Source organism: Rousettus aegyptiacus, unplaced genomic scaffold (genome assembly GCF_014176215.1).
Source record: "Rousettus aegyptiacus isolate mRouAeg1 unplaced genomic scaffold, mRouAeg1.p scaffold_m13_p_2, whole genome shotgun sequence".
NCBI classification, from domain to species: Eukaryota; Metazoa; Chordata; class Mammalia; order Chiroptera; family Pteropodidae; genus Rousettus; species Rousettus aegyptiacus.
Window position 1 is genome coordinate 22013192 of NW_023416295.1, and position 12948 is coordinate 22026139.

A 12948-nucleotide genomic window follows, 5' to 3' on the forward strand; every position below is an offset into this window, starting at 1 on the left:
AAAGGACCTGGGATCCTGAGCTCCATGAACGTAGGAACCCTGTCTATCCTGTTTACCTGACACGGTGCCTGGCATGTAGTTGGCCCTTGATCAATGCTTGTCCAGTGAGTTATTCAATATGGAAGTTTGGATGGCTAACTAAAAAGCGTGGTGATTATTTTGTCCTTTGACTCAACTAACATCTATTAAGTGTTGACTATGTGCCAAGCACTCTGGCAGCCTCCAGGGAAAGAAAAAGCCAGGCCCTGCCAGGGGCAGGGGGCTAGAGGAAATCCAGGCTTGAGGATCAAGTTGGTGGTGGAGGTTGGCAGGTCCGGAAGAGATGGGGAAGAGCGAGTGAGGGCGGTGGGTGGGTGGGACCCAGCTGAGAGGCTCAGGCCGTGGCCTGCACGGGGAAACAGGGCTGTGAGTGTGGCCACGGCTGCCAGTTTGTGAGACAGGCCAGAGGAGAATTCTCAGTGGAGGAGGGACAGGGACGATCTGGAGATCAATTCAGGTTCTCCTAGTCAGATTTTCTAACTGTGTACTCGGCCATTGGAGAACGGACCCTTTGGCATGATGGTGACAGGCTGTGTGGCTGAGGGAAGACGTATCCTCTCATTCCAAAAGGGCGGCAGGTTTGGTGTCAGAGGCACTCCATGGAGGGGACTCCAGAACCCCGGAGCCTGTCTGACCCCTGAAGAGCAGGGGCTCCCCTGGGAGGAAGCCACACCTTTAACCACCCCACCATCACCCCTCCACTTTTAACTGGAAACTCTATCCTGCCCGCCACAGGGAAGACGTGGGCTCAGCTGGCCTTCAAAGGCAGAGAAAATATCCCAGTTTAACACAAAATGCCGAAGCCCGAGACCCAAGGCCTGGAGACTTTCTGAGAGGGATAGGAATTGAACGTGGGCTGAGCTCAGAGTTGTTTAACTGAACATTAAACAGACACCTTTGGCTATACCAACCCGGCATGTTTCATTTTGTATCTCCTCGGTTCGCGCTTAACTGTTTCCACTTAATTCCACATTACCTCTCCCTCTCCCTCTCTTTCTCAATGGTGAGAGGTTTTTATCCATCTATTCATTTAACAATTATCCATTGAAAGCAAACATGCTAGAGATACAAAGAAAAACAAGATAGAATTGTAGCTCTCCCGCTCGACAATCGTTATTAAAAAGTTAAATGTCTTGACAGGCTTTGACTCAGCAATTCAACTCTCAAGAATTTATTCTAAATATATACTCCCACAGGTGCAAAGACTTATATGTAAAAGGACAATCCCTTAACTATTTTAAATAACAATTCAAAATTAGGAACAATACAAATGCCCACCAGCAGGAAACTGATAAAATAGATTATAATACATCTAAACAATAGATAGAATACTATCACTGTCTAGAAAAGGGCTGATCTTTATGGGAGGATAGGGAAATATCTCCAAGAAAGGTTATTTAGTGAAAAAAGCGTATGTATTGTGCTACTTTTGTTTTAAAAAAATGTATGTAATGATATGCATACAAAGACTATCTAGATTCTACAGCGAAGCTGTCCCAAATGGTAGCCACCAGCCACATGTGGCTGCTGGACGCTTGAAATGTGGCTGGTCCAAACTGAGATGTACTGCAAGCATGAAATTCATGGCAAATTTTGAAGACTTAGTATGAAAATGAGAATGTAAAATATTTCGATAATTATATATTTTGATTACACATGTCATCCAAAATGACATTTTAGGTATATGAGGTTAAATACAACATTATTGAAATTGATTTCCCTTTTATAAAAGTGTTTTTTTTTATTTTTTTTATTTTTAGTATGGCTACAAGAAAATGCAAAGTTACATATGTGGTTCACGTATATTTCTATTAAACAGCACGTACTGTTCTAGAACAGGAGCCAGCCAAAATGGGCTAAAGCCTGTTTTTATAAAGGGCAAGATAGTAAATGCCCTGCCTTAGTGTAGCCCCAATTCCTGTTCTAGAGGGATCTATAGAAACCACCATCGACAATAGTTATCTTGAGGGGTCGAGATGAAGGCAGATTTTTTTTCTTTTTTGCAGGGAGAAGAATGTATTGTTTTTGTCAGCAATTGAAAGAACTTATAATCCTGCCTTAAGGGGTGAACATTGTAATAGGGGGTCAAGCAAGTAAATAATTAAGGGACCAAGGAAAAGTACAAGGTAAATTGTTAGAAGTTTAGAATGTCAGATAGACAACAATAATCATAGCCAGTAATTACTGAAGCCCTACTAAGTGTTGGTCACCATGTGCAAAGTCATGATTTATAGACCTTATTTCATTTTATCACAATATTTTCACGTTACACTTTAGGAAACTGAAGCCTAGAGACATGAGTATCCTGCCCAATGAGACAAGTCCAAGCTGTGAGCCACACTAGGTTGTACAGCCTGGAGAAGCGTGTCAAATCAAGGAAGACTTTTGCTAACACTCTCTCTGCCTCTATTTCCTTCTATTTCCCTAACTAGCATTTTTGTCTATTTCCCTATAAAAAGCTTGAGCTGAGGAAGGTTCTGTGGGGACAATGCTTCTCTGGAATATATTAAATGCCTTTAAGAATTTCTTCTTGATAAGCATTAACCAGCTCATAAAATATTATAAAAATTCAGAAGCAAAAAGTAACTTTCCCATTTGTATCCTCCTTCCCCACATCCCTGTGCCCCAGCTGGAGGGTGGCCTCTCAGACTTCATACCTAAAACATATGTAACGCTTTACATGATGATAGTGTCAGGAGACTTGCTCTTATCACTTAATAAAGCATAAATCTCTGTATGTAGTGGCACTCATCATCTACTTACTTTTATAACAGGTTTACAACAACCCATATTTATTATTTTGGTAACCCCCTTTTTAAATGAAAGCAACAATTGAAGTTCTCATCGATGCCAGAAGAATAACTTTAAAGAGCCACTTTTACCTTTAGTCTTTGCTTTCTGGAAGTGGGTTTACATTTATGATTTCTCCGGGGACACAGCAGCATGTTAGGTGTAGCTCTGGGAAGACAAGTTTTCAACCTGTAACAGTCTTCAGACACACAACCACAGACACAACCAAACAAAGGTGTCTTTGACCCTCATGTACTTGCATAATCAATAGTGTTATACACCTGTAAAACCCAAGATAATAACTGTTACAGTAATTATGACTTGTCAGGGAAATCTCAAAGTTGTGTACAGGCGGGGTAGGCTGAAGAATCACACCTTCGTGTCTGCCTCTCTTTACTACTTTTCCAGCTACCGACCTAGCTGGGACCTTTTCCCCTTATTCCCAGACTCCTGTTCAGGTCTCCAAGAGTCTCCTAACCTCAGACCTCCTCTGCTACTAACTGCTTGGCATGGGGTGGCCAGATTACATTCCCCTAATCTCTGTTTTGTGCATGTTGCCCCTGGTTCAAATACCTGAACAAAATTCCAGATCTTTATCTTGGCGTCCCAGGTCCTCCTCGGCATTGCCCCAACCTACCATTCTGCTCTTATCACTGAGCTGCTCTGTAAGCTTGTCTCCCCGTCTCCAGACAAAGTAGTTTTCTTTTCCCACAATTCACCTTGCTCATTCTAGATTCTGGCTCTGCCGAGAGAGTGTCCTGCCTGGCAGGTTCTGCCTGGCTCCCACGAGCCCTTCATTCTACCCAAATCCTTCCCTAACCCATGTGAAATTCTTCTGAAGACTTCTGATCCCCTCAAGCTGAAACTTTTCCCTCATCTCAACATAAGGCTGATTCCACATTCACTCCCTGATAATGTGATGGTTTTGATTGTTATCTTTATATGTAAAGATCAGGTACAACCTCAACTAGATTGTAGTAGATGAGAGGAAACTCCTCATTTTATACATTCTATAAAATGTACCTGAGCACCTTCCATATAATGCATAGTCAATAAATGTCAGCACAGATTAAGAGGAAACTCCCTACTTCTGACCCAAGAAATATGGTGACTTTTTTTCTGGAGTCCCAGAGACTCCTTCTCCCATGGGCATTATCGTACCATCGTCACTTAACAAGACATCCTGGTGAACACATAAGGACTCTCCTCTCGTTCCGCTTCCTTTGTCTCCTCTTCCTTCTTCACGGCTGTGTGCTATTCCATCCTAAGGAGGTATCATAACTTACTTAACTGTTCCTTATCGATGGCCAGTTAGGATATTACTAATAAATTGCTGGGTGGGGTGGGGGGGATGCTGCTCTGAATAATTTTGTGTTTCTGTAGAATCCTTAGAATATGTCTGTAGGATAAGTTACTTAAGCTAAAATTGTTAGAACAAAAGTCATGTTCATTTGTAGTTTTGAATTATATTTTCAGATTGCCATCCTTGAGGAGCTATGACAATTTCGCTCTCACCTGTAAAGTCTGATAGTCATTATATTTAATGTTTTCAAAGTATTCCATTGAGAAGACCATACTTGATTAACACATCACCTTATTTTTGTACATTTAAGCTTTGTCTTTATTCAAAAGAGAAACCTACTTCCAAAGTCCTAGAAACTGAGAACTTGATCCTTTGACTTATAAATCACACTACTTCTCCATGGAACAACAACAAAAAGTCGAGCACCTAACTATACTGTACTCCTAAAAACAGTATAAAAATGACATTTTTGTAAATAAAATCAAACGATGAACAAGAGGATAAGTAGAAACAAGACAGACCCTAGCACCAAAAGGCATTATTTTTTAACTTTCTCTTATAAGCTGTGTGACTTTGGACAAGCCATTTAACCTACCGGAGCTATATTCTTTGCCTCTGAAAAAGGATCTAGCAGTATATATTTTGACATGAATGACCATGTATGAAGAATCTCCCTGCCTGAGTTGGTAACCAGCTCAGCAACCATGTGTGATTACTGTTTCATCCCCAGTGTCTAGAGCAGTTCCAGGAATGTAGCCTGTTCAAGACATAGCGAATGAATGAAACATATTTCATCTACTTGTCCATACGATAGGCAACTTGTCTAAAGTCAAGTAACACACAATCAAGAAAAGTTAAAGATTGCTAAGGGAGAGCTCTTACAAGTATATCGAACTGCCACTTTGAACTACTAGCTCTTCATCTGATCAGAGATTTTATAATTGTCCCCAGCTTTGCTTTATTCCAAGCGAAGAGATGTCAGAAAGGTGCCTTCTATAAGCCATTTTCAAGGCTTTTCTCCTCCCTTATTCATGTACCCCATACTTTCAGGTCTCTGAAGAAAGGAGACTTTATTTTATATGTGGCCTCCACGTCTACCTCTCAGCCTTAGATCAAACATATTCTTCAAAATCACCCAATTTCTCACTCCACGTACCTGTCTCTTTTATGGGTATCGTATTTTATTTATACTCAGATAAAATATCCTCTGACCTCTCTCCTGCCCTCCCCATCTCTTTTCTTAACTCTCTACCAAGGAAGTTCTAAGACCCATATTAATTTTCCAATATCCTCTCAAGCCCTCATGGTTTTGAGTCTACAAGCCAGCTCTGTAATTTTATAAGACTCAGAAAATTTAAATCACCTGCACAAGTTTATAGGGTGATTGGGGATTTGAACTCAGGTCTTTAGGTTCCAGGTTCAGAGCTTGTTCAATGGCCCAATCCCTTATGCTTACCCCCCACAGTTTTACATTTGCAAAGTGCTTTTGTTTCTAGTTGCTCATCTAAGCATCATAATAGTTTCAGAGGGCATGACCTCATTGCAATTGCTAGGGACCAAACCACCTCAAAATTCAGAGGCATAAAACAACCATCACTTCCTACTCTAGACACTGCACCTGCAGCTCATGTGAAGGTTGGCTAGCAGACCTGCCACTCTGGGCTAGGTTTGTTCATGTATCTCTGGGTCAGCTGGACGGTTCTTTTCTAGACTGGGCTGGTCTGGTCTGGGGCAGCTTCCTTGGGGCAGCTCTGCCCCACATATTTCTCATTCCCATCCTGGAACAAGTGGGCCAGCCCAGGCGTGCTCTTCTCGTAGAAATAGGAAAGATGCAGGAGAACGAGTCCAATGATGCAAGCACACTTCCAAGCCTCTGCTTGTAGCACATCTGCTACCTTTGTTGGCCAAAGTAGGCGACGTGGTCACAATCAGTGGGTTATCTGTTGATCAGAAAAACTGTAAAGTCACATGGCAGAGCGAAGTAATACAGGGAGAGATGAAGACTGGGGGCACTTATGCAATCTACCTAGTTTTCAAATATCAAGCCAACCTAGATTAAGCTAATTTTTTTTCTTGCCTCCAAGCACAGGCTAGCGCTTTGAAGCACAGTCTCTCCTTCGCATTGGTGCCCAGAGCACACGGTGTAGAGGAGTGGCCACTGAAGACCCTCCATTGCGGGTCACTTTGGCACAAGGCTGCACTCGGCTGCTGCAGCAGGGTGAACAGAGAACGAGGGTGACAAGCCGGCACTGGCTCAACCTCCCCCGGCTCTGAATCCAGCTGCCTCCACCCTATCAGCTTCTTCGAATGTGATTCACTGCTCCAGGGAGAGAAAAGTAATTGAGGGTATAATTTATATTGGGAAAATTGCTCTGAAAAAAAAAAATTAAAGCAACATACCCAACACTCTGACTCAAAGAGAGTTTCATACCAAACAACTAGGGAGCTGAACAAAGGGTGTAGGGGACTGGAAGGACAGACAGACATGGGCAGTGATGAGAGGTGGGGGAGGGATCTAAAAACGGGAAAAAATGAACAATACCAAAAAACTCCGAAGTAATCTTAGAGTGGAAAAATGGAAAAGCAATAAGTATCACATTTTCTGAGATTTGCTTTGCTCTCTGAAAGTGCTCAAGAAATAAGACTTACACATGTAACACCAAGTTTTCAATGAAAACTCCTCCAAGAGATATCTCTCACACCCTACCCCTTCCGTTGCCAGAATAAATATGCTCGGAGGCTGATCACATATGACATGAAATCCAAACAACTGAACAAACTCAGAGAAACCTGAGAGGATCCAGTTTCCAGTTTAGATGCCTTTATGACGATCAGTTCTCTGCTTTGTTTAAATTAGAAGTTCACTGCACGGAGATATACAAATAACAATATGCACATGTGAATTCGCTATGAATGTTAAATAATAATGGTAACATCACTCGTCACAAGTTGTACTAACAAAGCCACAAACCTGTACCTCTGAGGGTTAGAGGTCAAGGCCCCATCCTGCCGAAGGAAGACTTTACTTTCCTCAGGGTTTAGACTTTCTCTAATTTTCTCTCATTCAGCTTGTTAAGGCATCTAAATTTTTTTTCTTGGCCCATTTGCTCATCTATAAAAGAAGGAAGTAAAACTACATGATCGCTGAAGTCCGCTCCAGCACACATAGGTAATTCTGTGGTTCTTCTCTGCTCCCCTCCCAGCTCATGCTACTGTACATTGAAATCAGTGTGGCATTAATCTTTGTCCAGGTATTTAATAGCAGAGGTCCGTTGGCATAGATACTTAAAAAACCACAGTGGAGGTGCAGCAAGAAGAATCTTTGCAGGTTAACTTTGCCAATTGCAAACTGTGCGCCCTTGAGCAAGTTACTTCATCTCTTTATGCCTAGGATTCTTCATCTGTAAAATGGGGAAATAAGAGATACTATTATTATTGGGTGCTGTGAGAATTGAAGGAGATATGGGTAAAGCATTTGGTAAGGGACTCAGTACATAGAAAGCACTCCATACGTTTATTTATTATCTGCAAATGTGATTTTGGCAACCCTCAGGATGGCAGGTTGATAAGGTGAATGCTGAGAAAAGTTGTTTATAAATAAAATATCTCAATGTCGTTTTAAAAAAACTTTCTTCCTGTTGACTGCTACAGTGAAATAAGACATACAGAGGCAACGTGGGAGACGGCAGCCAGGGATGAGACATAAATACAGCTCGGGTTTATTCTTTTTGGTTTACCTGTACCTACGCATTTGCTGTCGTTCATCCTACTTCCATTCCTTCAGACAGTAAGATAATTGTTCTCAATGGTGGATGCACTTTAGAATCATTTGGGAAGCTTTAAAAATCTCTATGCCCAAACTATGTATGCTCTCAAGAGTCAGGATAGTGGTTGGGCGGTGGGGTGAGCTAGGGAGGAGCAGAGGCTAGAAGGGAGGATAATGGTGCTTCTGGGGTGCTCATGACGTTCTGATTCCTGAGCTGAGCGGTGGTTACACAAGTACCTTCAGTTTGTGAAAGTTCGTTGCAATGCAGACTTACAGCACGTGCATGCTTCTACATGTATAATACACTTCAATAAAAAGTTAAGCACAAATCTGTGTTAAATTGCACTGAAAACCAATTAAATAAAAATCTTTAGGGGTGGGACCCTGGTGGCAACATTTTTGTAAAGCTTCCCAAGTGATTACAATGTGCGGCCAAAGTTAAAGACAGCTGCAGAGGTTCTTCTGGCCTCAGTGGGCCCAGATCTTGGAACGGGCACTCAGGGAAATCGCAGAAAGCTTCTTGGGGCAGCCAGGTGTCATTGGATTGACCTGAGATTTGTTTAGGCAGGTCCCAAGTCCAAAGATCATTGGGCAGGATAGTGGAGGCAAGAGCTGTGGACTCGGATAGAAATCTGGGTTCAGGGTCTGGCTCACTCACTCACTGGCTAAGACTTCTGACTAGCCATGTAGGTAACCTCGCAGATCTGCTACTTCCTTATCTGTTAACTGATAAGGAACATGAGGACTCTGCCTTACCTGTCTGGTGGATGTTCCTTCCCATGTATAACAAGGGCTCCGTAAATGAGCTGTTATTATAAGATGTTGCAAATTTGCAAGAGATGCCCTACCTCTCAAAAAAAAAAAAAAAAAAAGCCATTTTCTCTTTGCCTCTGATTTCCGACAGAGAGGCTAGGCAGCATTTTAACACTTTCACTGTGATTGCCCCTGCCACTCACTCTCTCGCACTGAACCAATAAGAGGCACTGATCTGAGTTTCTCTCGCTATCAATGGCGTCCTCGTTACACATTAATTTGACCCAAGGGCAAGTGGATGGGAAACTGGCCACCATGTGGCTGGCCGCCACTATCTTCAGCATCTGAGTGTTTTCTCATTGATAGAGCTTAGCTAATTCAACCTAGCTTTGTATCCTTTTCTTTTGTCTGCAAATTCTACTTACCTCTGCTAAGATTCCAAGAATCCTAAAGTCAAAAAAATTCTTCCTTATGTACTTTCCAAATCTTTGTTTTATTTCTTCAATTGTACCTACATTTCCCTCTTCTCTTAATCTTTGGGAAGACGAAGAATAATTCTGCTCAATGTAATTCCTTCATTCGCTTCAAAATCATAAATATGCTCTTTTTCCTCCGCTGTCCTATACTTCAGCATTTGGGGAATTTCGGATGGTTTCCCTGAACCCTCTCCATTTCCCTATATTCTTTTTATAAATGTGGCTCCTCGAAACTATAGTTGAGCACTCAGTAACAGTTATTGAATAAAGATTGTACACATTAGCTCAACAACTTATTCAGTCTTGCTACATATAAGATGCTGGTCTGGGTAGTAAAAACCATTGATCGCTGCCTTAAAAGAGCCCACAATGAGGTAGATTAAAAAACAACTTTAGCATAAGATGGGCTGTCAGACCTTCTATGATATAGTTACAAACAAGCCGGCCATGGCAGTATGAGATTAAGAAGGTAAATCCTGTGACAATTACAAAACTTGCTTTATAAAAAAGAGCTAGGTCTATAGTATAACAAGGTTACCTGGGGAATTGCTATCACCTACATGTCCAGAAACAGTCAAATTTGTTTTTGTTTTACTCTTCCTTCCAAATGTCATTGTCGATTTGAAATTTCTTATGTTATATTCAAAGAACTTTTAAATATATATATATATGCATATATATGTATGTATACATAGTCATGTGTGTGTGTGTGTGTGTGTGTGTATTTAACTTGCCATCTTTAAAAAAAACAGAGTTGTTTATTTCTGCTTCTGTGTTAGAAAGATTGGATTGGTTGAATAATTTTGTTAGACTTGAATATTTTGCTAGCCTCAGAAAAGTCACTTATTGAATAAATAAATTATCAAGGATTAAGGAGCAATGACACATCCAAAAACTAACTCTAAATCTTTTCTCCTCGCCAAGTTCAAACTGGTGGAGTCCACACTGAAAGATGTAAGCAATGGCACGGTCAGTACAAGGGCAGTGATGGACAGATGGGGAAGGTATGGAGGTATTTGGTGCTCGTGGTTTGGGCTGACACAGAACCAAGAGCCCCCTTCAAATGCCAAAAAGACCGCTCATGACATTTCTCCAGGATTTTCCAAGCTGCTTTCTGGAGTTCGGTGATCTCTTCAAGGCTTATTTCCCAGATATTTAAACACCTGTTTAGATATAACACCAAAAACATGATGAATGAAATAAAAACTGGTAAGTTGGACTTCATTAAAATTAAACATTTACTCCATGAAAGACAATGTTAGAGAATAAGACAAGCCATAGAGTTGGAGAAGATATTTGTAAAATAAATAACTGATAAAAGGCTATATCCAGATATAGAAAGAACTCTTACAACTGTGCAATTAAAAAAAAAGATCTCACTACAGGTCCCTTAGAATGGCCAAAATCCAGAACACTGACAACACCAAATATTGGCAAAGATGTGGAGCAATAGGAACTCTCATTCACTGCTGGAAGACAGTCTGGCAATTTCTTACAAAACTGTGCAATCCAGCAATCACACTCCTTGGTATTTACCCAAAGGAGCTGAAAACAAACACACAAAAACCTGCACACGAATGTTTATAGTAGTTTCATTTATAATTGCCAAAACTTGAAAGCAACCAAGATGTCCTTCAGTAGGTGAATGAATAAATAAACTATGGTATATACGGACAACGGAACCTCATTCATTGCTAAAAGGAAATGAGCTAGCAAGCCATGAAAAGACATGGAGGAGCCATAAAATGTGTATTACTGAGTGAAAGAAACCAATTGGAAAAAGTCTACCTACTGTATAATTCCAATTATATGACATTCTGGAAAAAGCCAAAATGATAGAGGCAGTAAAAAGATCAGTGGTTCCCAGGGATTGGGGGGAAGAAAGGATGAATAGGTGGAGCACAGAGGATTTTTAGGGCAGTGAAACTTCCATATAATACTATAACGATAGATACATGTCCTTATACATTTGTCAAAACCCATAGAATATATAATACCAAGGGTGAATCCTAACGTAAATTATAGTCTTTGAGTGATAATGATGTCTCAGTATAGAGTCGTTTATTGCAACAAATGCGCCATTCAGATGTGGGATGCTGAAAATAGGGAAGGCTGTGCATGTGTCTGGGCAGGTGGCACATGGGAATTCTGTATTTTCTGCTGTATACCTAAAACCGTACTACAAAAAAAAAAAGTATATTAAAAAAAAAAGAAAGTAATGGGCTATCAAGCCAAAAAAGACACGAAAGAAACTTAATTGCATGTTGCTAAGTGAAAGAAGCCAGTCTGAAAGACTACATAGTTGTATCATTCCAACTATATAACATTCTAGAAAAGACACAACTATACAATAAAAAGATCAGTGATTACCAGGGTGAGGTGGGAGATGGGAAAGAGATGATTAAGCAAAGCACAGGAGATTTTTAGGGCAGTTAAACTACTCTGTATGACATAGTAATAGTGGATACATGACAGTATTTGTCAAAACCCATAGAACTGTACAACACAAAGAGTGTACCCTAATGTAAACTATAGACTTTTATTAATGATAATATATTTATATTAATATATTTATAATATATATCATCCATTATAATGAATGTACCACATTAATGTAATAGGTTAATAGTAGGGGAAACTGTGAGCGGGAGAAGAGATGTATGGGAACTCTCTGCACTATCTGCTTAATTTTCTGAAAACCTAAAACCGTCCTAAAAAACAAAGTTTATGAATTAAAAAAAAAAAAGTGTAACTCATTGCTTGACCAGTTCATGACGCACTTAAGCAGTAAACTATCATCTTTTCAGAATGCCTTTGGGCAACAAGCAATGATACAGCACGGCCAATATAGGCAGAAGGGTTTTGAAGCCAACAGAGCTTCAAAGTCTTCCCCTAGCTATAGTGTGAGGAAAAAGAGCAGAAGGGGGAACAGGTGTGGTGTTTGGTACACTTGGTTCCACTTTGCAGCTACAACCAAAGTTCTTCACTGAGCATACGAAGGCAGCCTAGTGAGGTTAGCACCACTCTGAGAAACAAACCGCACTTCTGACATGTTTAATCTTGTTTTAACCAAATAACCAAATAATAACCAAATAATGATTTGATCTTTAGTTTTCCTATTGGTACAACTGAGAGTATTATCTGTTATAAATGTTGCTGTGACGTTTTCAAGCCTTCCCCAAAAGCCTGAACAAAAACAGCAAAACGTTCTTGTACATTATGATGAGGAGAAAATATATATGTGTGGTTATATATGATAGGGGAGGGTTCTTCTTTAGAATACATATTTTCATAAAAGCTCTTCTAGGCACTAGATACACTATTTTATTACTTTCACTACAGTTATTCTCCCACTTACTGTCTGAAATTTTGTCTAAGATTTTATACCCTCCATGAATTATATGGACCTCAGGGGTTTTGTAACCTTGCAAATAAGTTCTTTTGAACAGGACCTTGTCATGCTACTTGTTGCTATTGACAATTTGTCAACCCGCCAGTGAAAAGCAATCCGTCCTCCCAATGCATGATAGGGCTTCAATAGTTGTCATTCTGTAGTGAATTTTAAAATCAGACATGAGAAGCATTTCTCTCACTTGAGACTGGAAAATAAAAATTCAGTAGGAGAAAATAGAATGCAATGCTTAAGAAGTGAGTTAGAGTCCACAAAGTTCTCAGAATCACAAATGTTGGAGAAATATTTAGTAGACCAGAAAATAAATGTAATGAGTCCAGGCTGAGTGAGAGCGAATGCTTTCCCTAAGCCCCAAATAGGGACTGCATTTTTCTTCTGCATGGAGAAAAAGGATTGAGAAGGCATCTCG